Raw genomic sequence first — 27,914 nt, 5'->3', positions numbered from 1 at the left:
TCACTATAAAGATATACAGCTTTAGAATGTATTCCATCTGTTTCTGCACAGTTTATCAGCCTCCCTCGGCTCCATTCATCACTGTTCAGATTCTGACCACAGGACCACTGCTGTCCAGATATTATTAGGATAGTGCTCCACTCTTAGCACCGCAGTGACACTGACATGGTCATTTTAATGATAATGTGTGCGGTGCTGGCACCAGTGCATGGGGCACAGCAGTATATCTGGGTTTTTATACATGTCAGTGTCACTGCTATGTTCAGAGTGGCTTCACAATCCAAAAATATCCTGCTAAGAGCAGCTCTGAGGTCAGAAACTGACCACTGATGAAGGGCTAGAGGATGACTAACACACACTGGGTAGCAACAGATGAGATACAGTCTCTGCTGAATACCACATAGCAGAGAGAAAAGAGAGGGCTTTTTATTTATATTGGTGAATTCATCATTGAGTTCCAGGGTTTGTATCATGCAGAGACCATATCTTCACTGTCTGTCCAGAGAAAAACAATTTTGTCTGTTTTTAGTTTGATACGTCACTCAAACTGAAAGAATATGGAGGAGTTTTGTCTTAAAGTATATTAAATTTGTTATTTTCGATTAAATAAATAATTAGTATTCTATCTTAATACAGTTTTACTTTATGATCTCTGGTTAATTATTTTTAGTCATTCATATGTAACCATGGTAAAAAAAAAAATCATATGTGCTGTGTTTACTTTTGTTTTACTTTACAACAATTGTTTTGTTTACAGCTACCACACAATTGTTGTGATATTGGTAATGTGGTATTAAGACACAGGAGCACAAGCTAAATTAAAAAAAATAAAGTCAGCAATATATATATATATATGAAAAAGTGTGGCAATCATGTTCCTCATTCTGCTTTTAAGTATTCATTAAACACAAAAGTGGGCAAGACTGCACACTAACGATGTGAAAGGGGTGGGGAAAACAAACATTATGCAAATAAATGATGCCAGGAACCAATACAAAATATGAAAAAGAAATGTTAAGTAAACTTTACCATATTTTACTGTCCAATTTCACTAATAGTTACTCAAAATAGTGCCTCTAGACAATATTTGTGTATATATGTTTTGTACTTCCTGTTTACACAGGAAGCAGGAACTAGGAAGCCATATGTAGAAACGTTCACATGTAGATCTGTTAGGAGAGCTGGAGACAATCAGTAGCCATCCTGTAGATACTCCAGTAGATGCATAGCTTGTAAGGTTAAATTGTGTTGTTTGATATGTAATCTAGAGACATATAGACATATGTAATTGTTAGGAGAGGAAAAAAACAGTCTTAAGTTTGAGCCTTAATTGCATGCTCGCTGTGTTGGCTTTTTGCATGTGGCTGCCTGGATAAAACATATACTAGATGTGTGTCAGTAATACTCTTTAATGCGTATGTCTCTGAAACATCTTATTTTGGAAACTGTTTTAAGAATCTTTTATTTGTTGTTCTTTTAGTTTCACTCTTGTGACACATCTTCACGTTCTGTGAGTCTGCAGTAAAATAAAGGAGCTAAAGTCTGTTCCCTGACTCTGGTGTCATGAGTATGGAGTTTGACTGACTGTCTACCTGAAGTTATAACACATTAGTAAGGAGGGAAATTGTTACCTTATTTTTATTTTTAAGTTACCAGTGAATTGGTTTATTTTTATTTTCATACTGGAATGAATTATGGTGATATTATGGAGTCTCTTGCAGTGAGACATGGCATAATTCTGAGTAAAAGAAACTTAATTCTTATGCTAAAAGCTGATTGGCTCAGACACAGACATTATGCAGACCCATTTACCTTCTTTGTTTAACTTACCTTCTTGGCTGTGAAACAAAAGGACCTTTTGGCCATGCCTTAATGGCTTTGATTTAATTAACTCGTTCCCACACCTTAATAAGTCATGGCTGCGTCTTAATTATCTTTTTCCCATGCATTACTATGTCGTTCCCATGCCTTAATAAGGTGTGGCCACGCATTTTTTTTTTGTTTACATTATGTCACCTTGGGGGCATGGTATGGTATGGTAGGGAATGTTTTTTTTTTTTTTTTTACCACAGTGTATGTGCTAAAACAAAAACGCAACAAAAATATCAAGAATGCATACTCAATTACCCTCTGCATGCAACAAAACCAAAGAATATTGCTTCCACTAGTCCAGGTCTAGTGTTGGAACACAACCTCTTGTAGGAAGAAAGGGAAGGGCCTGTATTAAAGGAAGCATTTTATAAGCAGACATGACTGTGCTGGTTGGTGCAGCTGTGAGAGATGGTTAGTTGTGCTGTTTTGAGCACTTGTGTCTGGTACTGTAGAAAGGGATGAGAAAAAAAAGAAATCCAGGGATCCATAAAGAGCAGAAACGCAACTGCGAGTCACTCACTGCTGTTCAGTTCAAACGCTCTCCAAGCGTTCAGCAGCCCTCACGCCCGGCACAGTGAAGGAGAAAGAGTGTATTCCTTTCACTTATTATCCTCTCCATCACTCTCACTGCCCCCCCTCCCTCATCCCTCCTTATCATTCCTCTCCATTCCCTCCCATTCTCCACTCACGTCTTTTTATACACTCTTAGAGACAGATGCCCTCTTAGAAATGCTGCCCATTTCCTGTAAAGCCGAGCCTTATCTCTGTGTGTGTGTTCAGCATATAGAGGATGATGAACAACCTACACACAGTTGAATGACATAAATTTGGACAGTGACCAGTTCTTATTAAATATCACAAAATAAAAATCTGCTGTATATCTTAGTGATTCCACTTCATTTTTTTACAGGCTGTGACAAAAGACAAAGACAGTAAAGCACAGATTTTTTTAAATGTCAATATATTAATTTTGTTCCTGATTAAACAGATACCAGTAATATGATTATACAAGGTGGGTCAAGAGTAAGGAAGCACCCAAATAAAATTAAAATAGTGATAATTTTACATGCAAGTTGTTATACGACTGGTTGTGCTGTAATTACATCCTTAAGTTATTGTGGTGTTTACACTACATGACTGCTCAAAGTCACAAATTACAACATTTTACATCAAGGGAAATCACAGACTCCATAAACACATGTGGACATGTGGTTCTCTCTCTGTGCATTGGCTATATGTTTTTGCAGCTCTTGACTCACAGTTGTCAACTAGTTTAGATATTAAACCTGCTAGATGGCTATTTTTTAATTTATTCTTTATTTAACCAGGCAAGTCATTAAGAACACCTTCTTACTTACAACAGAAGCCTGACAAGAGGCACAACGACTCTTGAAGAAAATACAAACGCACAAGTACAACATACAATGACAAACATCAGACAATACCAGACCTGTGACGACAGCATTTCTCATAAAAAATTTATGTGATAGATTTCTTAAAAGTCGACTTATTAAAGAAATAAAATTATCCAATATTAATTTTTTTAAAGCAAGTTCTAATCTTTGGCTGCAGCAGCTTGAAATGCCAACAGACCAAGTACTGTATTCGTCTTGTGGACCTGTAGCATGATGCGCTGAGCATTAAGGAGTGTTATAGGCAATAGATAAATAATATATTAAGCTACATAGATACTGAGGAGACAAACCAAGAAGAGATTTATAAATAAGCATGTACTAGAGGATCAAACGGCGAGTATGGTGCGATGGCCAACTTACAGTAGAGTAAAGGGAGCAATAAAATGTTTTAAAAGAAGCATTTATGGCAAACCGAATGGCTGAGTGATAAAGAACGTCAATGTAGCACCACAGATATATAGACCCAATTACACAACCACTACAATGAGTGTTACTTGATAAAATAATTAGGATAGTTCTAGGACCAGTTAGGTTCGCTCTAGGAGCAATACACATGGAAGAAATGAGACCAGAATTTGTGCAGCAATAAAGTGTATTAAAATGTCAATCAATGCCAGTAGGTAAATAAAACAATGTAACAAAATAAATTCTGTAAATAAATAAATAAAAAACAATTCAGTTACTCAGTTTCCAAAAGAATTCACCCTTCAATAACCTTGGTCAACAATGAAAATGGTAAGTATACCCTTTGTATTTCAGTATTTGTATATTTAATATTATATTAATTACTATTATTTCTCTAATCACCTGTGTTCTCTATTTTAGAGGTATTTATGCAGTTTAAGGTAAGTATTATTTTATTATTTTAATCTATTTATAGGTATTTTATAACTAATTAATTATTTCTTTCTTCTAGGTCTAATGGATTATTGATTAAAGGTAAGTATTATTATAATTACTGTTATCCAATTAAACCTCTAGGTTATTTTACACCAATAGTATACCCTTTAACAAACAACCAGAAATAAAAAATAACAATTCTCTGTAGCAAAAACAATAAATGAATATCAAAACCACTTAGAAATTATCAAAATCAAATAACAGTAATCCAACCAATTAAAATTTAACCCTTTTCAGTATCTTTGTAGAGTGTCCTGTCTTTCAAAAAAAAATAAAATAAAATAAAAGTGTCCTTTTTACTCAAATAATCTTAAAGTCCACAAATTTTCTTTAATGTTCACTATCAAGTGTTTGAAAATGTGAATGAAGTGTAATGAAGTCACTTGGGTCCTCGGGCTTGGCTCGCCATCCTAGCACCGCGCACTGCACCGGCCGTGTGCAGCTGAACGACACGAGGAGTGTTCGGGAAGATCCATTTCCAATCCATTTCACCCAACAAAAAAACTGGCCGAATCCTATCCAAGGTTTTCACACACCACCCCAGGGCACATGGACACCAGGTTCTACCTCCACCTGGAGATTACCGGAGCGTGTAACTGGCAAAGTTTCACGAGGCACAATAAGTGAGCCTTTCCCCCTTTCTCCACTCTGCAGCCTCAACTCTAACAGCGGTCAGCTTGGTAGTGATTTACTCACTAACCACAACGCTGAATTCTAGCGTTTTCTAGTATTTTTTTTAATACTTTAAGCAGAGAACTTCTTGCATGACCTGTCTCTTCTCCTCCCGCAGAACTTTCTGGGTAAAACAGCCAGGGATTGACGTCCACTAACCAACAGGCTCCGCCTCTGTCTCTTAGAGGATTATTATGATTGGCTGCTGTTTAGCACCTTGGATCATCTGAAGAACTGATTGGCTGCTGTTTAGCGCCTAAAAGTTTTATTTCATTTATTATCTAAAATAAATAAAAACGATTTCCTTTTCATTTTAAACACTGTTTGGGAGTTTTTTTTTTCTTTTTTTCTATTAATTAATTTATACTGTTTCAGAATAATTAAAGAAATAATAAAAATATATATTCATTATTTACTTTCTGCAGTTATCTAATTTATCTGTCTTTGTGACCCATTTAAGACCTGGGTTACACCCTCCCGTCTTTAACTGCATGCACATCCCTGTGCATTGGACTAGTGGGATGTCTCACAGCAGGATTGGCATATTCCATAGAGGCAGCTTCTATAAGAGACTGAGTGAGGGCTGTAGTCATACCTTGGAATAGGGACTGGACAATGGATATCAGAGGATTGCCTAGCTCTGGATAGGTTAGTCTCTTGGCTTTTTCTCTGTGTCTTGTGGAGCGTCTCACTGATGCTGGAGTTTCTTCATCCTCAGATTCCTCTGTGGAAGGCTGTAGGTGTTCTGCGTTTTCTGGTACCTCTTCAGCAGGTGTAGCAGAATGCAGCATTTCAGAATTTAGAGCTGGATCGTCGACATGGTCTGTAGGTAAGTATTCATTTTCTGCTAATCTTTCAGGTAGGTTTTCTTTTACAGGGATCTTCTCAGGTAAGTTTTCTCTTTCAGGAATCTCAGGTTCAGCAGACGGGTTCTTTACAGCTGGTTCAAGCTGGATTCTGAAGTTAGAGTCAACTGGTATTCTTTCATCCTCATGGATCTGAACAATTTCAACAGGTTCAAGCCTTAAGGGAACTGAAGAATAGTAGATTGGGTAGTCATCAAAATCAGAGTTAGAATCAGACTCTTCTGAATTCTCTTTGGGTGACATCTGTCTTGTTCTTGGTCTCCTAACCTTAGAAATAGGAAGGTCAGCTTCTTCTGGTGATAGGAAGTTGCACGGTCGGAGCAAATCTCTGTGCAATGTACGTAGGGGCCCAGCCTTGTTCTCAGGCTTTACTGTGTACACTGGGAGTTCTCCTGCTCTGCCCACAACAACATACACAACAGATTCCCATTTATCTGACAATTTATGTTTTCCCCTCAGTTTCACATTCCTCACTAACACACGATCACCCTTCTCTAGGGTTGATTCAGTGACTCTTTTGTCAAATTGTGCCTTGTTTCTTTCAGCAGATTTTGCAGCATTCTCGGTAGCCAATCTATAGCTCTCTTCCAGTTGAGTTCTCAGATGGCTCACATACTGAGAGTGAGTCTTCTCATGTTGCTTGTTCACAGAGATGTTGAAAGCGAGGTCAATTGGCAGTCTTGGTTTCCTTCCGAACATTAGCTCGTAAGGGGTAAACCCTGTACTGTCATGCTTCGTACAGTTATAAGCATGTACTAATGGCTTAACAAAATCTCGCCAACACGACTTCTCTTTCTCTTGCAAAGTCCCAATCATGCTCAGTAGTGTCCGATTAAATCGTTCCACCGGATTACCACGTGGATGATATGGTGTAGTCCTTACTTTATGAATTCCCATGACTTCACACAGCTCCTTGATAGTTTTGGACTCAAAGTCAGGACCTTGGTCACTGTGCAGCTTTTCAGGAACACCATAATGAATTATGAAGTTCTCCCATAAGCACTTCGCCACAGTCCTGGCCTTCTGATTGGGAGTAGGTATTGCCACAGCATATTTGGTGAAATAATCTGTGATCACCAGGATGTCTTTGGTGTTGCTGCGATCTGGTTCTAATGACAGGAAGTCCATACACACCAATTCTAGGGGTCTTGTTGCTTTGATGTTAACTAATGGTGCGGCTCTTTCAGCTGGTGCTTTCCTGAGTACACAGCGACTGCATGTCTTTAGCTTCCTCTCCACATCTGATGCCATTTGGGGCCAATAAAAGCGTGCTCTTAAAAGATCTAGGGTACGCTCCAACCCTAGGTGGCCCATGTCATCATGGAGGCTCTTCATTACCATCTCTCTTAGTTCTTCTGGTAGAACTAGCTGGAAATTGACATCTTGTCCTAGTTGTCTTCTTCTGTACAAAATTCCGTCCTTCATTTGTAACCGATTCCACTCTCGGCACATCAGAGAAAGTTTTGGCATCTCCCTTCTTGCAGATGGGGTTGGCACCTCTCCCCTTTCAAAAGATGAGATTACTTCTCTGATAACAGGGTCTGACCTCTGTTTCTGTTGTAACTCAACTTCAGTTATCATTGGGATGACTGGAAACCCTTCAAAGTGTTCGCCCAACACAAAAGCATCAGGTAAAGAATCAGGATGAGTAGACAGGGATCCGACTAAGGGAATGGGTTCGACTTCTGATGCACTCAAGGATGGCTGGCATACTAACCGAGCTTCGCAGATTGCCTGGACCACTTCGGTGCTCACTTCTGCATTAGTGGTAAGCTCTGGTAAGTGTTGCAGCGTAAACTGTCTAATTCGGTCTTGTTCTTTCTGAGAAGAAGGGTCATCAATTTTAGTATTCATGGGATGTCGTGAGAGGGCATCTGCATCGAGGTTATGTTTGCCAGGTCTATATTGCAACTTAAAGGAAAATGTTGACAATGCTGACAACCACCTGTAGCTTGCAGCATCCAACTTCGCTGAAGTGAGGATGTACGTCAGAGGATTGCTGTCAGTTATCACTGTGAATGAATTGCCATATAGATAGTCAGAAAATTTGTCTGTTACAGCCCACTTGAGGGCCAAGAATTCAAGCTTATGCGCTGGGTATCGCGCTTCACTTTTTGAAAGACCACGACTGGCATATGCTATTACACGTTGATGCCCGTCCTGCTCCTGGTATAAGGCAGCTCCAAGGCCAACGGTGCTGGCGTCGGTGTGCAAGATGTATGGCAGACTGGGGTTGGCAAATCCCAGGACAGGGGCTGAAGTGAGTTTAGCGATGACAGTGTCAAAAGCTTCCTGACAGTTTTCCGTCCAGCGGTCTCCAAACAGTTCTTTTGGCTTGTAGTACTGGTTCTGACTTTTGGTCAGCTTGCATCCTTTCCTCTTAGGAGCATATCCAGCAGTTAGCTCATTCAGGGGTTTGACTATCTTCGAGAAGTCTCTGATGAACCTTCGATAGTACCCTGCAAATCCTAAAAAGGAACGGAGTTCTTTGAGGTTCTTGGGACTCGGCCAGTTCTTCAGGACTGCAATTTTCTCTGGGTCAGTTTTCACTCCATCACTGGATACAATGTGTCCAAGGTATCGGACGGACTTCTGGAAAAATTTACATTTCTCAGGGGATAGCTTGAGACCATACTCCTTGAGTCGTTGGAGGACTTTGAAAAGGCGCTCCTCATGCTCTTCTAAGGTTTCTGAGAAGATAATGAGGTCGTCCAGAAAGACAATGACTTCTCGGAGGTTGAGGTCTGACATACACTTCTCCATGAGTCTTTGAAATGTACTTGGGGCGTTAGTGATCCCCTGCGGCATACGATTCCATTCCCAGAATCCAAGTGGGCATACAAAAGCTGTTTTATGTTTATCTGCTTCTTCCAGCTCAATCTGATAATACCCTGACTTCAGATCAAGAACTGAGAACCATTTGGATCCTGTCAGCACAGAAAAGGTTTCCTCCAAATGAGGTAGGGCATATGCATCTTTCACAGTTTGCAGATTGAGTTTCCGGTAATCTACACAGAGTCTTACTTCACCGTTTTTCTTCCTGACTACAACAATAGGGGATGAAAAGGAGGATTCAGACTCTCTGATTACTCCAGACTCTAACAACTCTTCTAGATGTCTTTTTACTGCATCAAAGTCCTGAGGATGTATTGGTCTAGCTCGCTGTTTGAAAGGAGTTTCATCAGACAACTTGATGCGATGTTTCACTTGGTTTGTGTGTCCAAAGTCCAGGTCGTGGTGAGCAAAGACTTCAGGCATAGCTCTCAGTTTGCACTCTATCCTTTCTCTCCACTCCGCTGGGATAGGTGAATCAGCAAAGTCAAACTTGATACTTGCATCTGTGACAGAAGCTGTCATAGGTGAGGTGTCAATGGAGTTTTTATTCAATGCATCACTGGGCAGGATTTGTTGCAGTGCATGCAATTCAGCAAGGACTCGATTAGGAGTTAGGGTAATATCATGGTCTGTCTCGTTCCTCAGTACCACAGGCAGCTTAGCGTGAAACTTGTCAGGTAGAGTAATCAGGCTGTTGGTCACAATGAGACCACCAGGAAGAGAAGCTGTTGAGGGTGACTCCAGAACAACCCATCGGTCAGCACCTCTGTGGTTCACGGATCCTTCTAAAATAGAACACTGGCCTGCTGGAATGATTTTGGGTGCATTACTATGAAGCCTTACCGTGCCTACTGTGCAGTTTTCAGTTTGCTTATGTCTCATTTCTAGTGTTTTCAGGACCATTTTATAGCCATGATGTGGTGACTGATGTTTCAACTGATTCTTCTCAAAATGTTTCTCATACAGGACATCCAAAGTATTGGTTCCTATCAGCAAGGTGGGTCGTGCTGCTTCGCTGATGTCTGCAACAACTAATGCTAAGGTAGGAACTTCCACAACTGTACCTAGAAACTCTTTTGGAAATGTGATGTTTAATTCTACATAACCTGAATACGGAACAGGCTGTCCATTAGCTGCTTCTACTTCTAGTAGATCACCAATAGGTTTACAGCTCAGGGCTGGCTGATGTGTCTCATGAAAGGATTTGGAAACAGTTGTCACCTGTGACCCTGTGTCAAGCAAGCAGTTGTATTTCTGTCCATCAATGATCACTTCAGAAATACACTTGGTCCCTACTAGACCTCTTGGTAAGCTACCGTATGTTATGGTCTGAGTAGTTTGGTTGTTTACACTGGCCCTGGTAACATTAGGGTTCTTAGTTCTCTGTGAGATTGTCTGGTTCACTGTACTGTGTTCACGGTCCCAAGCATGCTGCTTCTCAATTAACTGCTTCTTTTTAGCAGCCACTAAGGAAGGGTTGGGATCAGCTGGACAGGATACAGCAGTATGTCCGTCTTCTCCACAGCAGAAACAGTACCATGGTCTCGGCCTTTGACTGGACTCTTTGGTAGCACTGGTCTGTGTTTCTTGTGTCACTGTTCTGTCTCTTTTCTTGTTTCTCATTTCAGACAGCACTGCAATGGGTTTCTGTGGCTCTGGAACCATCATGTTGGCAACTTGACTCTGCAGGTGGGCTACTTGTTGTCTCAGCTCTAAAATAGCACCTTCTGAGTACTCAGGGCATTTTGGCTTTGGCTTTGACACTTTAAGTTGCCCTTGCAAGTCTTTGACTTGTTTTCTTAGGCTGTCAACCTCAGCACTAAGGGTTTCTTCTTCTTGGCTAACATAAGTCTCAGCCCTGACAGCATGGGAGCTGGCACGAAACTTTGCATTACCAAGATGCTTTTTCATTCTCATCTCTTTGGCAATGTGCTTATCTTCTTCCATACGCAGATGGAACAATAGCTCAGAAAATGAGGGTGGGTTATTCTTCTTCTGCTCCAGCTGGAGGTCAGCAAGTAACCCATTATCCCAACATCCACGACTAAACTGGCGTAACAGGTGCCTGTTCTCCTCACTGGTGGGTAGACTGCCTTGTTTGATCACTTTACTTAAAACAATGTAGAGCCTTTGGAGGTATTCGGACGGCTTTTCACCAGCATCCTGTAGAGTATTCAGAAATCTTGCGAAGAGCTCATCACCGTCTTCAACAGTGGCGAAAGCTGAGTCAAGTAGGTCTAGATAAGCTCTTGGAGTAGCCTGTGGACTCAGATGCTTTACTAGATTAGCTGCTGGAGGCAAAAGACTATCAAGAACTCTTCTGGATCGACACAAGTCTGACACTGCAGGGTCTTGCAACAGTAGTTCAACGTTGTTTCTCCATGTCTCATAGTCAACCTCATTATTAGGATGGGGTTTCTTCCCTGAAAAGACTCTAAGCCTTACTGGGGCATTTGCATGTGCTGCAGTTTCTCCACTCCTTACAACATGTTCAACAACAACGCGTTGAATAGCAGGAGGGTTCAATTCCTCTGGTGTGAGCACCACATTATGTTCAGATCGTCTCTCTGAGTTAATCGCTGGGAAGCTCTGAGCATTCGTCGGTGACTGCGGATAAGCTGAAGACACTTGATTTGTAGGTTCTGCCTCCCATGAACTGGAACTGTCTTGGATTCGGCCAGTTTGGTTGTCTTCTTGACATGTCATTGTTTCACGACACAGAAGGAGTTGCTCTTGTAGAAGTTCTGTTAACGGCTTCCTGCTTTGTGCTGCTAGCTTTTGGAATTCGGCTAGGAACCAGTTTGCATCAGTTTTTGTGGCTGAAGGCATGTATACGCTTGCCAAAGCAGTTATCTTGTAGGAGACATCTTTTTGCCTTGAACTATGGTAAGTATATGGCAGTAAGGGTTTGAGAGTACCGAGAGCTAAAGAACTTTTAAACTCCACTATTGCATTTTTGTGAAAGGCTGACGTGGGGTTATCAATACGCAGTACCCTTGCAATGTAGCCATGCTGCTCTAAATAGTCAGTTAGTTCTGTATCTGTTTCTGTCTCAGTTAACCCACTAACAAGAACTGAGTTAGCAACATTAACTTCTTCCTGTTCTACAATTTCCATGGTGAGTATACACTTGGAGTGCTATTTTAGATCTAGATTTTGTTTAGCTTATTTATATAGTTTTTAGGTGTGTGTTCTAATTATTTGGTCTCACTGCTTCCAGTTTTATTACTCCTGGCTGGCTCGCCAAGTTCTGTAGCACCACAGATATATAGACCCAATTACACAACCACTACAATGAGTGTTACTTGATAAAATAATTAGGATAGTTCTAGGACCAGTTAGGTTCGCTCTAGGAGCAATACACATGGAAGAAATGAGACCAGAATTTGTGCAGCAATAAAGTGTATTAAAATGTCAATCAATGCCAGTAGGTAAATAAAACAATGTAACAAAATAAATTCTGTAAATAAATAAATAAAAAACAATTCAGTTACTCAGTTTCCAAAAGAATTCACCCTTCAATAACCTTGGTCAACAATGAAAATGGTAAGTATACCCTTTGTATTTCAGTATTTGTATATTTAATATTATATTAATTACTATTATTTCTCTAATCACCTGTGTTCTCTATTTTAGAGGTATTTATGCAGTTTAAGGTAAGTATTATTTTATTATTTTAATCTATTTATAGGTATTTTATAACTAATTAATTATTTCTTTCTTCTAGGTCTAATGGATTATTGATTAAAGGTAAGTATTATTATAATTACTGTTATCCAATTAAACCTCTAGGTTATTTTACACCAATAGTATACCCTTTAACAAACAACCAGAAATAAAAAATAACAATTCTCTGTAGCAAAAACAATAAATGAATATCAAAACCACTTAGAAATTATCAAAATCAAATAACAGTAATCCAACCAATTAAAATTTAACCCTTTTCAGTATCTTTGTAGAGTGTCCTGTCTTTCAAAAAAAAATAAAATAAAATAAAAGTGTCCTTTTTACTCAAATAATCTTAAAGTCCACAAATTTTCTTTAATGTTCACTATCAAGTGTTTGAAAATGTGAATGAAGTGTAATGAAGTCACTTGGGTCCTCGGGCTTGGCTCGCCATCCTAGCACCGCGCACTGCACCGGCCGTGTGCAGCTGAACGACACGAGGAGTGTTCGGGAAGATCCATTTCCAATCCATTTCACCCAACAAAAAAACTGGCCGAATCCTATCCAAGGTTTTCACACACCACCCCAGGGCACATGGACACCAGGTTCTACCTCCACCTGGAGATTACCGGAGCGTGTAACTGGCAAAGTTTCACGAGGCACAATAAGTGAGCCTTTCCCCCTTTCTCCACTCTGCAGCCTCAACTCTAACAGCGGTCAGCTTGGTAGTGATTTCCCAGCAAACAAGGAACGTCCCGGGGACGTTCGCGGACGTCCCTGTTTGGGCATTTTTGTAACGTTCTCTATAGGACGTTTGTAGGACCAAACTGACGTCCGCATCAGGTCCTATTACCGTCCAAATGGAACGTTCCCTAACACCCCTTTAGAGGACGTTCGGTAACGTTCGCAGCAGGTCCTATTCTCGTCCATACATAACGTTCCCCAAACACCCCTTTATAGGACGTTCGGTAACGTTCGCAGCAGGTCCTATTCTCGTCCATACATAACGTTCCCAAACACCCCTTTATAGGACGTTCGGTAACGTCCGCAGCAGGTCCTATTCTCGTCCATACATAACGTTCCCTAACACCCCTTTATAGGACGTTCGGTAACGTCCGCAGCAGGTCCTGTTCTCGTCCATACATAACGTTCCCAAACACCCCTTTATACGACGTTCGGTAACGTTCGCAGCAGGTCCTATTCTCGCCCAAACAGAACGTACACAGGACGTTACCTTAGAACGATTAGATGTGGTTTTCTCCATGGAGCAGGTGCAGCTGATTAAAACACTGTTGATTTTCACATTACAGAGTGGTTGGGGAGCAGCCCATCACACAGACTAGACGTGGGTATTTTCCTTTGCCTTTCCATATCTTTCCTTTCTCAGAAATGGAATGGGGCTGCTCCTTTTCAAGCCCCAAAACAGGCTAGATTTAGATTTAATTACGCTACAAACCAAATGACATTACTTGTGAGTTTAATGCTAGTCAATGTTTTTTTTTTTTTTTTTTACAATTTATCATGTGAATATTGATATTAAGTGTTTTCACTGTGCAAGCATCACATTTTCATTGCCTAAATTGTAACATCTTGTACCATCACCAATAGCTTATCAAAACTATACAAATACTGCACTTATAAAAATGGCATTAAGCCAACCTGAGGTCAAAACTGTTCAAGTGTATCTTGTGTGTATCATAGCAGGAATTACAAAAAAGTATTTCACTTTTGCTTGCCAGAAAAAAAAAAAAAGAAAAACCCATAAAGGTTTGGTCAGAAGTGTCAAATATATTTCACAGATAACAAAACACACATTGCATAAAACATTCTATTCTTAGAAATTTCTAAGTTTTTAAGTTAGGCTTTTTCCTCAACTTAATAAATACATTCAGTACTGACCAACTTATAGAAACAGCCAAAAATAACAGCAGTACTTGTTTTAAAACATATTATGGTTACAGGTTAGCTGCTCTTTGGGGAGACAAAAAACTACTAAACATAGTTTATTGGGTGATAGTTTTTATTGTCATTAAAACATTAAACATGAGACATACTGCTTTGTTATTATCTTTACAAAGACAATCAGTGCATTTCAGCTGTACATTTAGAGAATCAAACTTATCTTTTTAAAAATGCAGATTGTGTTAATCATTTTATAATCCTTGATCAGTGGACAGTTTCCTCACCTTAAAAGCAACACAGACACTTGTACAACTCTCAATAGTACATTTCTATTATGAAGGACCAATATTTTATAAGATTAGTAGCTGTCCTGTGATTGAATGAAACTAAGGGTGCTTTCATACCTGAAAGTCCGGACCATGGTCTGAACTAACGTTCATGTGTTTGATACACTGTACCTTTTGGTCCGGTTAGGTTTCATTTCACACTGCAGTTTAGTAAGCGGACAAAAGAACTTTACTATGTCCTCTCATCATCAGCTACGTGGGCTGCGTCTCTCTATACTCTATATTAATTGGTTTATAGAATGATAGGTGTTCGGCGAGTTGCTGTGATGTGATAAATCTGCCGCAGCAGAATGAGTGTAACAAATTCTCATTAGATTTATTTTATTTCTGTGTATAAGTAAGACTTAGTATATTGTTACAGTTATTAAATTATATCCCAGTGTAAGTGCTTGTGTCCTATAATGTTGCGTGACGCGCCTGCACGCCGAGGGGAGTCAGATTTCAGTACAGCACCAATCCTTTCTTCCTCTGGTTTGTTTTCTGCCTCTGCTTCCTGTAATTGGTCCAAATATCTGAACCATCTAGAAAAGTGCTTTCACACTGCAGGCGAATGTTTAAGGACTCCATGGTGATCTAACCAGGAACCAGCTAAAAAAAAAGGAAGAAGAAGAAGAAAGACAGTACACATTATTCTTGACATGACATACATACAAGGCAAAGTGCAAGCAGAGGCAGTGTTTGCACTGGGGGCTTCTGGAAATATTGTCCCATCAGTAATTACCCATGTTCATGACTACCATATATGCAATTATTTTCTAATGAATAAAAAACAACACATGAATCTAAACAGAGAGCGAGTGTATCTTTACCTATAGACTGTCAAAATAAATATATTGCTAAATGTAATCTAATGCTACTACACACTGAATCAACATCTTTGGACTGCAGCACAGTAAGCAGGGCACATTGTCATTGCAGTCGAATGGTATTAGCATGTTTAATTCGAAAAGTAGATGGTTGTCCACACTATGTGTTCTTTGATGAAACTGGTCAACCACCTTGACCATCAAACACCATCTTAAATAAAACATTTTTCTCAATCTTTTAACAGGGAACGAATGTAGGTTACAGTGCAGTTATCTGTTCTTCATATAGCTTGTTAATACTACACCACAGCCTTCCCTACTTACCTTTCCTTCACAAGCAGTAGCAGTAGGTCCAAGACGAATGAAGAATAATCGCTCAGTGAGGTGAGGAGCACATAGTGGTCTCCAACAATGACATTTCACTGGAAAAAGAAATAGGAGGTAATTAGCTACTACACAGGTGCACCATGAGGAGGATGGATTAGTTTCTATCAATCACCCTCTCTCTCTCATCCCCGCCCCTCTCTCTGTGTAATTCCATTTGAGTTTGTTTTTAAATGCTATCTTTTGATAAGTTTTTATTACACAATACTTACTCTGACCTTTTTGACTCCTGCCTCTAACAAATAACACAAAGTGCAAAAAAAAAAACTAAAACTAATAAAACTAAACTAAAACTAAGCTTTAAAAAATATATAAAAACGAATAAAAACTACAAAACCTTAGCATCAACACAGAGATCGAGACAGTGTATCTTTATCTGTATATTGAGGTAATATGGTTTTATCAAGTGAATAATTAAAATACATTGTCAAAACTAATGTACAGAGGTAAGAGTGCATTTGCCAGTAAGTGTTTTTGTGAGAAAATATAATCACACCTACAATTAGAGTGCTATGTCCTCCTAGTGGTAAAGACTTATTGTAGTCTGCACAGCTGAGAAGTCATTAGACACATTCCAATCATGGTGAATGAAGTAGGCAGTGAAGCTTATATATGGTTCAGATATATGATTTGGACACAGAAGTAAGAACAAACTCCTGCACCTTTTCAACACTCTCTTTACATTTGTGTATAGATGGAGATGGGGGGATTCTATGATTCTAGTACACAGTGCTAACTAGCTAACAAACTAGCCTGCCTCTCACTCTTGTCTGGGCTGGTATTTGCTGTAAAGCAGGACTGACTGTTGAATTGCCTGAGACACGTGATCCCATGGGGGCGTGTGCAGTGCTGCTTAACTTACAAGCGTGTTTTTCCCTACAGACCACAATCTCAAAAAGACATATTTTGAGACTATATTAAATGTTCCTTAGAAAAAATATATATATTTTTACTTACCTGGGTAAAACCCAGTCTGAAGATCCAGACTTCTGCCTGCTGGGTCCATGAGGGTCCAGGGGACTTGGGCCTATGTGAAGAAAATGTGCAAATATAAAACAGAAATGTGAATATTGGAGTTGCTGAATGTTAGAAGAAAGCCCTGTACGCACAATGTGGATTTTTCTCTGTTGACTAATTACTATGGCTACTAATGTCTTCCTAAATGGCAAAGCGTTCAAAAGTAGAGGCGGTACTGAACTATGAGAATGTATACCAGCTTGTTTTTCTGACTTAATTTCACCATTCAAAACAAGCCAGTCATAGGGATTTTTTTTGCAATATGAAGGAAATGTTAATACATTGTTTTGTTCAGGTTACAATTGTGGTCTGGTATGTTACAGGTCAAATTTATTTCAATATATTTGGACTGTGAGGGAACAGGGAGAATGTGCCAACTCCACACAGAAAGACCTGGGTCACTCCATGTAAATATGCGTGTATGTATATATATATATATATATATATATATATATATATATATATATATGTGTGTGTGTATATATATATATATATATATATATATATATATATATATATATATATATATATATATATATATATAAATATATATGTATACGTATATATATACACACACACACACACAAACTCTGTTTTTCTCTGACAACAAGAATATCCTTACCTTATTACAAGAGAAGATTGTAAACTTGCAGCTTTCCGTCCATAAAATAGGGAATGGTGGTTTAGATAGGTGCAGCACAGCAGTCTCCAAATAGGATGGTGTGCAGCAGATCAAATGAAAAAAAGGAAGATGAACACAGCTCACTGGAGACAAAGAAAATTAACAGGTAATCAACTTATTGAAAGAACCAACTAAATACAACAATGCCACTGCCACACTCTATATATATTTAAAATGTATCTAACAGACATGAAACATTTCACATTATTAAAATTTTGGAAAATAATAACAATAAAAATATCTATGCTATATATAAAGAAAGGTTTTATGCAATTTATAAATATGTTTCATTCTTATAAATAAAAAAAATATTGTAAAAAGTTTAATGGAAGGTGACTGACTAGTAGCGCACGCGGCGCACAGCTGTGGGCGCACGAGCCAGTTTTGGTCTCGTGAGGTTTCTGACAGTAACGGTTATTTTACCTCAGCTCCGCTAGTTTGTGGTCTGACAACACTTTTTGACGGTATAACATACAATATTTACAGTTTCCATAGTTAATTTGATTCATTTTTCATTATTGGTATTGTTGTAACTTTTATTACATGTAAATAGTGTTAATTTAAATCGGTGTGTACCTTATATATCTGCTAGCTTGCAAGTTGCTATTTCAAATCTTCGTAAATCAGGGGGAGTGTCAATTAGATAGTTTAGCAAAGGACGCTACATTTTATGGTTAGTTAACGTAATAATAATAATAATAATAATAATAATAATAATAATAATAATAATACGATGCGCGAATTACGAACAAGATGAGTTTCAGTCAACCCTCAATAATACGTTCATTATGTAACCCTAGCTAACTTAGCTAGTTAGCCAGCTAGTTAGGCTAACGAAACGCTAATCAAAGTCAATGCCATAAAGAGAATCTCTGCCTGGTGAGTTTGAGACTATTTCTAAAGTATACGGTCAAGGCAATTAATTATGTTACCAAATGTAATTTTAGTGTTAAATAAATGATCTATGGCTCGGCTCAGCCGACGCTAACGTTAACATACATTAGCTTGCAAGCTAACTAGCTAACTCTAACATTATCAAGCTAGCTAGGTTTGAGTAGTGGCTAGCTGTCCTACAAGCAAAATATTTAGTTAATGTACGCTTATTGTATGCTTTTACAACCTAATAATAAGCACTGTTGTACAATTTACAATAAAATGTAGTAAAACAACTATAAATCTCTATAAGTTATATAAAACAAACTTACCTCTCAGCCCGAAGCCTGCTCATATCACATAGAAACTCGACCCCAAATGAAATGATGCAACGATTTCTGCCAGTGCAGAGCAGCAAGGGCAGGAGATAAAACACGGATAAGAATATCTCATTCCCCAGACACGCAAAAATCACTATTTGTTATTTAAGGCATGCTTATAATGTATTTAATGTATTCATGCAAAATATGGCTATTGACAGTTTTGTTTATCTTTTTTTCTCTAGCCCTATTCATCTGGCAGCATGTTCCCTAAAACGGTAAGTCCAATGATCTAGAACGACCCACATTATACTTAATGTTTTATTACTATACAATAATTATAGTTAATTTTATATTTTTAAGTGTTCAATAAACTGGATTTTTTTTAAAGATAGACAAATATAACCACATTTAATAGACATTACAAGTAATTTAACATTTTACTTTTTGGCATTTGGCATTGCTGGACTTGTGGCTCCGTACCGGGACTTCACTCAAGCTGCTGGAATACAATTCCCGTCTTATCCCGATACTATTGGTTTATATGAACATATATTTACATATCATGTGACAGCGGCCTCCGACTAACATTTAACATCATTAAGCTCTGATTTATCAAACAAGCTTCTGATATGATGACAATAAATAATATCTCACATGAGGACCGCTTTGGAGGTGTTTCAATGAACAAACTCATGTAAAATAACTATTTTCGATATATGTTTTTTGTATTTATCTTGGTATTAGTGTTTTAGTCGACAAATAAGCACATACCCTATGCTGGTTACTCTTTAATTTGCGAGCGAGTTCATAAGTCATAAAATAAAGGTATATTATTATTATTATTATTATTATTATTATTATTATTATTATTATTATTATTATTATTATTATTGTTGTTGTTGTTGTTGTTGTTGTTGTATTGACCCTCCTGTTGTTTTCATTCTTTGTTAGCTGTTTTTTTGTCTCAATATACAATTAAAAATCCATTATTTGAGCTCATAAAATTCAGTTTATGTTAAAAAAATACCAAAGGAAATAACAAAGAAGCTGAATTAATCCTTGGCAGAGCTTAGTGTGCTCGGAGTGGCCCTTATCTAATCTTATTCTTGCATTCATTTACATTCAACTATGTATGCATTCTCTATTCATCAGCCACTACTTCGCAGTAGATTAGATGTGTTTAACCTTCTGAGGGAATTCTCCTCTCCCAAATGTTTGAGTTGGTTGCGCCCACGAGTTTTCTTTTCTGGAGCGATAAAATTAAATACAGCAATAGAATAGGACGAAGCGTCACTGGCTGTGATGGAGGTAAAAAGAGGCCAGGTGGAGCCGAAAAGGCCAGATAAAAAAAAAATAAAGAAGATGGAAGAAGAAGCTGCCAAATGTTTAAAATTAACAAGCTTGTTTTCCAGAGGACAGACTCTAGTTGCAGCCGGTAAACAGAGATATGGAAATAATCTTGAATTGTCAGCTATTGCGCAACGTTTGCAATGTCGACTTAGTGTAGTTTATTTTGTAGAGCCCAATACACATCATTAACCTCTTAACACGCCCTGGCCCGCCGGCGGCCCAGAAATATGTCATAATTAATATCTGGCTGTGTTTATTAAAATAATTATAGGCACCCAATATGCCATTTTAAAGATTAGAATCTCTGCTTTTCAGTTATCTAGCCTATTTAGCTGTATATCCTTTCAGAAAATAAACATTTAAAGCGAAATATGTCTTGTTTATTAGAATTATTATTCATAATTACCATATTTGCGTTTTTTGTACGTTATATTCAGTGTTGGGCACGTTACTTTGAAAAAGTAACTAGTCCTCCAAAAATAGTTACTCCACTATAAAAGTAACCAGCTACAACTGTACCGTAACTGTAACCGTAAAAGTAAATTATGTAATTACTATTATTATTAGAAAAATAACAAGCGAAAATAAACCCAAAATGTTGACAAAAATATAGTCTAACGAATTTCAAAAAAAAGAAACGAAAAACTCCACACAACCAAAGAAAATTACTAAGACTTGTAATACTGAAAAAAAAAAACGGAAAAAGCAAATTCGCGTCTGGGGATGAAATTAAACAAATTAGACAGGCACTTGTGCGTGTAAAATAAGTAAAGAACGAAATTAATACTAATAAAAAATAAACTATTATTATTATTATTATTATTATTATTATTATTATTATTATTATTATTATTATTATTATTATTATTATTGGCAGTGGTAGTAGAATAATTAAAACTTGACGCTATTATTAATACCAATTCTTTTTCAAATTATAAAAAAAGGTTTTATTGTTAGAATTCTTATGTTTAATATTATTGAGGCTGTTGCTGGAACAACAATAACAACAACAACAACAATAATAATAATAATAATAATAATAATAATAATAATAATAATAATACATGCTATTAAAATGCCACTTTTTATCATAATCATTTTCATTGCAGTTCCTACAACATAAGCTTTTATATTTGTATCCAGTTGATCTGCATAAATTCATATTCATTTTTTTTTACTTCCCCCTCTTGTAAATCGTCACTACCAGTTACTATGATTCTAACAATAATATAACCAGACACTTTGCACTACATTTATAATATTTAATGTGGTTCTATTTGTTTTATAAGTTACATCGGAAGCCATTTCCCTGTGGTTTATTTTTTGCGCTCGGTGTGCAACACGCGTTAATATTTAAAATAATAATTGTAATGAATTAGAAAAAATAATCACTGTTTTTCATTTTTGTAATAATTCAGTCAGTTTATTTAGTCAGTATTTAGTATTGCACTTGCCGTGGTATAGCTGTATTAAACCATCATACTGCATGTCCAGTCCGTGGATTTTCATTATATATTAATTAATATATGTTGTATGAAGAGATCACAAAATTGAAAATGAACAAAATACTTCTTTGTTTATTCTCTTAGGCTTCATCCCAGGGAGAGGAGGCTTGAGACGCTGACAGCGAGCACACCACACATTTTCAAGATCAGTTCATGTTCACAGTTTATTATTGTTACAATAAAGGTTTTTGCATCATCACTTTTTGTCTCTAATTTTACGCTACAAGCATTTACTGTCCCATCATAGTCTGTGTTACCAGGAGGTCCTACAAACGTCCTAAGTATGTTGTATAAACGTCTCCTCAGAGTCCCCTGGATGTTATTTCGGGGTCCTATGAACGTCCTAAGAACGTTAAACAAAACCATTAAAACACATCCCATAAGCGTCCCCTCGGAGTCCTCAGGTGGTTCTAGAAACGTCCTAAGAACGTTACTAACGACGTTTAGAGGACTTTCCATCAACGTCCCCTGGACGTCCCGTGAAGGTTCCCTGGTGGTCCTACAAACGTCCTATGAGGACGTCCGCTGCAACATTTTGGCGACCCTACAAAATGCCCGTCCTGGGGACGTTCGCGGTGTTGGTTCGGGGGACGTCCTCCGGACGTGTTTTTGTTAGCTGGGTTACTCACTAACCACAACGCTGAATTCTAGCGTTTTCTAGTATTTTTTTTAATACTTTAAGCAGAGAACTTCTTGCATGACCTGTCTCTTCTCCTCCCGCAGAACTTTCTGGGTAAAACAGCCAGGGATTGACGTCCACTAACCAACAGGCTCCGCCTCTGTCTCTTAGAGGATTATTATGATTGGCTGCTGTTTAGCACCTTGGATCATCTGAAGAACTGATTGGCTGCTGTTTAGCGCCTAAAAGTTTTATTTCATTTATTATCTAAAATAAATAAAAACGATTTCCTTTTCATTTTAAACACTGTTTGGGAGTTTTTTTTCTTTTTTTCTATTAATTAATTTATACTGTTTCAGAATAATTAAAGAAATAATAAAAATATATATTCATTATTTACTTTCTGCAGTTATCTAATTTATCTATCTTTGTGACCCATTTAAGACCTGGGTTACATCAAGTTTCTGGAGAAACTGTGACTCAGTGAGCATCTTTCAGAAGTTCACACTGCATGACTGTGTGAGTGTGGTGTAATCACCAATTTGCCTCTGAGCAGAGGCTTTTGTCTGTGATCTACAAAAAACTGCACGTGACTGGAAAACCAGGCTAAAATTATGTATTTGAACTTGGCATTAGATTATGTCATTTACATGGTTGATATCTTAAATGCCGACAACTTCAGTTTTTCCACGCCTAAATTTTACTGTTCATTTACAGTGCAACTCTTTATACTGTACAGCTAGTTATAATTTACAGTACTTCATTGGCAACAAAAGACCCCAAACAAATTAAAGTACACATGTGAAGCATGAATATAATATTGTATAATGTATTCATTTATGCCAAAACATACTCTAGAAAAGCCACTCTGTGATTTATTTACAGTAAATTACTATTATTATTATTATTGTTGTTTTTATTATTATTATTATTATTATTATTATTATTATTATTATTGTTGTTGTTGTTGTTGTTGTTGTTGTTTTATTATTATTATTATTATTATTATTATTGTTGTTGTTGTTGTTGTTGTTTTATTATTATTATTATTATTATTATTATTATTACTACATTATTATCATACAAAAAATGGTGTAATGTTTCTTTACAGTGAATTACTATAATTTTACAATCCTTGCTTAGCAACCTTCATGATTTTAATTTACTGTAACATTTGAATCTCTCTGTAACTAAATCATGAAGGTAAACGATATGTACTGATGTTGCTAAAGTAGAAAGTAAATTACAGATCTTGAATTCAGACATGACTGGTTGCCTTTGTGCCTCAGAATCCAGTTTGAGTAGGCAGCATTTCTTACATTCTATACAAAGCCATAAACTCACCCCACATACAAAATATGTAATCTGAAAACATAGTGGCCACTTTGGGGGAATATGCTGTTGCTGGCTTGGTGACACTTGTAACAGAGAAGAGCAGAATATCACCTCCAGACCTGGTCTGGGAATCAGGCTATATATGTGAATATGGGTCACTATGTGAACCAGTTCTCCTGAACGCGGCTTCTGAGTGAGCGTCTGCAGAAGAGGAGCTCAAACTTGAGATTCAACAAAGGCTATATTTCACACAGCATCTGTCATTTTCAATTCCGATTTGGGTCACTTCAATATGTGGTACTGAGATCCAATACATATCCCATTTACAGCAATGCAGAATTCATGTGACTTTTATGTCTAAGAGAAGAAGGAAAAAAAAGTGTTCCAAATGATTTGGGCAAAGGTAGCAGCAGATCATGGCTGCAGCATCAAAGAAAAAATCAATAAAAAATAAAAACTTGACCCTGACTAAATAACGTCTTTTTCAGTGAACTTGAGTTAATGTGGCGATAAACTCAACAGCAGTCTGGACTCACTTATAGCTATTGAGATTCTGACATGGTTAAAGTGAAACTTAACGTGAAGCATTGCTCTGTTGTGCAGGTGTGCCACTTATAAGAAGCTCAAAGCATTCAGATAGATATGGGTCACATTAAAACGATTGTGTGAACAGCCTAAACTACATATTTATTACATTTACATGCTAATGGTAGCCAACCAAACATGAGCTAAACTCACATTATAAGTGAAAATACTGGCTTATTGATTTACTGTAAGCCAGCCCTTGGTGAGTGAGTGGAATAAGGCTAAAAGCTAACCAGCTACAATGTATTCAGGCAACAGTATATATTATTTGTTTCATTCTTTTGGTTGTTGTGTTAAACTGTGCCATTATTTGCTTATTTGTAGTGATGCACACTAGCCAATTAAAGCAGAGTGTATTGTTTCTTTTAATGTTTCATTAACAGTCAAATAACATTTTTATTTATTGCTTAGTAGTAGTAGTATCAGTAGTAGTAGTAGTAGTAGTAGAGGTACTAATAGTAATAGTACATTTTGTTCACTGATTAATTTCTCATTCAATGTTTTTCTTTTTTTATTTATTTCACTTATTTTCTACATTGAATATTAATATTAAAGACATGAAAACAAGAAAGGGTTACATATAAAATTAGATATTAGACAGAAAAATGTTTGTCCTCCACTATTCCCTGATCAAAACCTGATCAACTGAGATGGTGATTAAGGATGAGCTGGAGCTTCACAGCATGAAGGACAAGTAGCAACTATTGTTCAGCACCTCCAGAAACTCCTCCTAGATACTGAGAAAACTATTCAGGTGACTCTCCCTCATGAAGACACTGAGATTAAATTACCATGATTGTGCAGCTCTGTCCTCAAAGATAAATGTGGCTAATTAGAAGTATAAAACATATTCTGGATTGTTTAACACTTTTTTTGTTAAGGAAATAATTGCATGTGTTCTTGTAAAGCTTTAAATAATAAATTGATATTTTTATGAACAAAAAAAATCATAAAAAGAAAGAAAACATGTTGAATGAGAAGAGGTGTGTCCAAACCTTTTGGACACTGTATTTGGATTGGTACTGTATACAGTATCTGTATTTATATCTACTGTACCACTTTCCCATATATTTATACTGTCACATACAAATATCTCTCCATCCATCTTCCTCTCTACTGCTTTCTCCCGACCTCTCTCTCTCTCCTGTCTCCTTCTTTCTGCTTATCTTTTCAGTCACTCCTCCACCCCCCCCCCCCCCCCCCATTCCTCTGCCTCGGCAGTGCTGACTCTGCGGGTGGGTGAGAGCCGAGATGGTTTCTTCATGACCATCCACTAATAATCTAACAGATTCACACACATACACACACACATAGCATACAAAACACGCTCACACACACACTTAGGAATCTATAAAGAGCAGGCGTTCTCTATAAGTGCTTTAGCATCAGCAACAGTAACAAGTCATACAGAGTCCTCCTCTCACTACAGTTCAGTTCGCATTGCTACTATTTTACACACAAACACACGCATACATGTGATAAACTTTTTCAGCCTCATTAAAGAAGTTCATATTTTATGTGTAAAAGGCTCCCTTAACATTAAAAGTAATTCTGTGAAAATTACATATACATTAAGAAACAAACACAATAAGAAAATGAAACCCATTTTTAAGGTGTTTAATATCCCAGTGAACACTGAAAGCACTGGAGAACTGGAAAGTAAAGACCCAGGCACTTCTTATTAGACAAGACTGTTCATTAAATTTCAGCATTTTCAGAAACCAAAGAGAGACCAACAATCACTTTAAAGGAGCTGTTGAGCTATTTACTTTTTCCCCCACAACTTAGTTCTTTGCTGTAATAATTAAAGTACCATAACTATTAATATTAGTTTTATAGGAACTACAATAGAACCCTGTGGTACCCCATGATCCTCTACATAGGCTTATTGCATTGACCAAAAACAAGAAGCAATAATTTGCAGAGAAAATGAAGCAAATTAAGCATAATAAACAGTTTTTTTTTTATTTTACCCCATTTTCTTCCAATTTACAAGGCCAATTACCCAACCCAGTGAACACTGAAAGCACTGGAGAACTGAAAATTAAAGACCCAGGCGCTGCTTATTAGACAAGACTGTCCGTTAAATTTCACCATCAGAGCAAGAACAGGACTACAAACGAAAACCAAAGAGAGACCAACACTCACTTTAAAGGAGCTGTAGAGCTATTTACTTTTTTTCCCAATCTAACCAAGACATATTTAAACCTTTACTGTAAGAGCCAATTGGTTTATTTAGACATTATGTAAATCTAGCTGCATTTTTTTTTTACAAATTAGCTATGAATGAAACAAATAGAAATGCTCCAAAATATTTTTTTTTTACATTGACTTCCATCAAAAGCTAAGGTTTTTCCTTTTCCTGTAATTAAGTAAGTATTGCACAATTGTTATATTGTTTGCATGAATATTTATGTTTTTATCATAAATAAATAAATAATGTCTCCCTTTCAGTCTTTCTCTCTCTCCTCCTGAGGTAAAGCTATCATACTGTCAGCAGGTACAATAGTTGGCAACTGCATGTCAGCAGCTGTTACCATGGCAACTGGGCATCATCTTGTTACCAGAGTGTTGTGTGCACCCCTTCACCCCACCGCTGAGAGCGTGATTAGCACCGGCTACCCGGTTCAGAGAGAGACTGACCAGAACCCACCTGCACATTCTGACCATTGACACACTGACCACCACACACACACACACATGCACACACTCTAAAAATAAAAGGACCACTGGTCAACTTACACACCAGTAGCTAATCAAACATAAAGCACATTACTTCAGTTAAACCTGTACAAAGACACTGTTTATCACAAAAATAAATGCATGATAGAAATGGAATTAATTACTGTGAGTGAATCTCAAACTGGGGTGTCACATGTACCACTGGTGGCATGAGTGAATCCCAGTACACCAGATCAGTGTTTCTCAACCAGTTTCTTCATCGGGGGTGCCGTCAAAATATTGCGCATCACCTGCATATTTCCTTTCCAGAGTCAGCGCGTGTCGGGGTGTGTCCCAATTCACAGGCAGCATACTCTGGAGGATGCGACCCACAGAGATAGGCGGTGTATTACTGCGCAGCTGTGACGCAATCTGTCTTCGAATACAGCCTCCGAAGGATGCGGCCCCTAAATTGGGACACACTGTAAAGTTTTTCCCCCACGCGATGCACTGCGAGAGTAGTGTGAAGCGCTCAAGCTCGCATGGAACGTTTTTTTAAAAGAAGACTGCAGTGGTAGTTCAGCAGTGAGTGTAGCAGAGTATTTCACTCGTTTGAAAAGTCAGCAGGTTTCGCGCTAATTGTAAATAACCCCCCCACCCCCCCTTCTCACCTGAAATAAAATATTCCGCCAGCAACTCTCCTCGTTCTCACCTGAAGTATTGCGCCAGCAATCCCCCCCCCCCCCCCCCCGCCCCCCATTTGTAAACTGGGGTGCCTTGAGATTTTGCATACTTTTAAAGGGTGTCGTGATAGAAAAAAGGTTGAGAAACGCTGCACCAGATGACCAGATATACTTGTGATTTTCATAACATACACATAAACATGCATTTGTTTTCAGGTTACTGCTTAACCCATGTTTAACTATCCATGTAAGCCCACACCTTTGCTCTAATATTTAAAGTACCATCATTTTTAATATCAGTTTTATAGGAACTACAATAGAACCCTGTGGTATCCCATGATCCTCTACATAGACTTATTGCATTGACCAAAAACAAGAAGCAATAATTTGCAGAGAAAATGAAGCAAATTAAGCATAATAAAACAAAGCTAAAACAGTAGTGCATGTAGAGGGTACTTTTTTAAATAATATATATATATTTTTCTTCAAATTTTTATCCCATTTTCCCATCCCATCCAAGTTACATGGCCAATTACCCAACCCACTCATTAGCACTCGCCCTATCACTAGTGATACCCCAACACCAGGACTGTGAAGACTGGCACATGTCTCCTCC

The 27,914-nt window shown here is 37.7% G+C and overlaps 3 long non-coding RNA genes across 3 annotated transcripts; 1 reads left to right on the top strand and 2 right to left on the bottom strand.

Annotated features, from left to right (window-relative positions):
- Window positions 1–3,861: 3,861 nt before the first annotated feature.
- LOC125804954 (uncharacterized) lies at window positions 3,862–12,955 on the bottom strand. The gene is made up of 2 exons (XR_007441175.1): window positions 12,572–12,955; window positions 3,862–4,486 (listed from the first exon to the last, which is right to left on the bottom strand). It is a non-coding gene; the product is annotated as an uncharacterized LOC125804954 (long non-coding RNA).
- A 1,279-nt stretch (window positions 12,956–14,234) lies between these two features.
- LOC111191733 (uncharacterized) lies at window positions 14,235–18,631 on the bottom strand. The gene is made up of 5 exons (XR_007441173.1): window positions 18,570–18,631; window positions 17,305–17,447; window positions 16,623–16,692; window positions 15,606–15,703; window positions 14,235–15,063 (listed from the first exon to the last, which is right to left on the bottom strand). It is a non-coding gene; the product is annotated as an uncharacterized LOC111191733 (long non-coding RNA).
- Window positions 17,662–21,614, top strand: LOC125804953 (uncharacterized). The gene is made up of 3 exons (XR_007441174.1): window positions 17,662–17,828; window positions 18,803–18,835; window positions 21,500–21,614. It is a non-coding gene; the product is annotated as an uncharacterized LOC125804953 (long non-coding RNA).
- Window positions 21,615–27,914: the final 6,300 nt, after the last annotated feature.

This window comes from Astyanax mexicanus, chromosome 1 (genome assembly GCF_023375975.1).
Source record: "Astyanax mexicanus isolate ESR-SI-001 chromosome 1, AstMex3_surface, whole genome shotgun sequence".
NCBI lineage: Eukaryota > Metazoa > Chordata > Actinopteri > Characiformes > Acestrorhamphidae > Astyanax > Astyanax mexicanus.
Note: the sequence above shows the minus strand (reverse complement) of the source record. Positions and strands in the feature narration are given on the sequence as shown.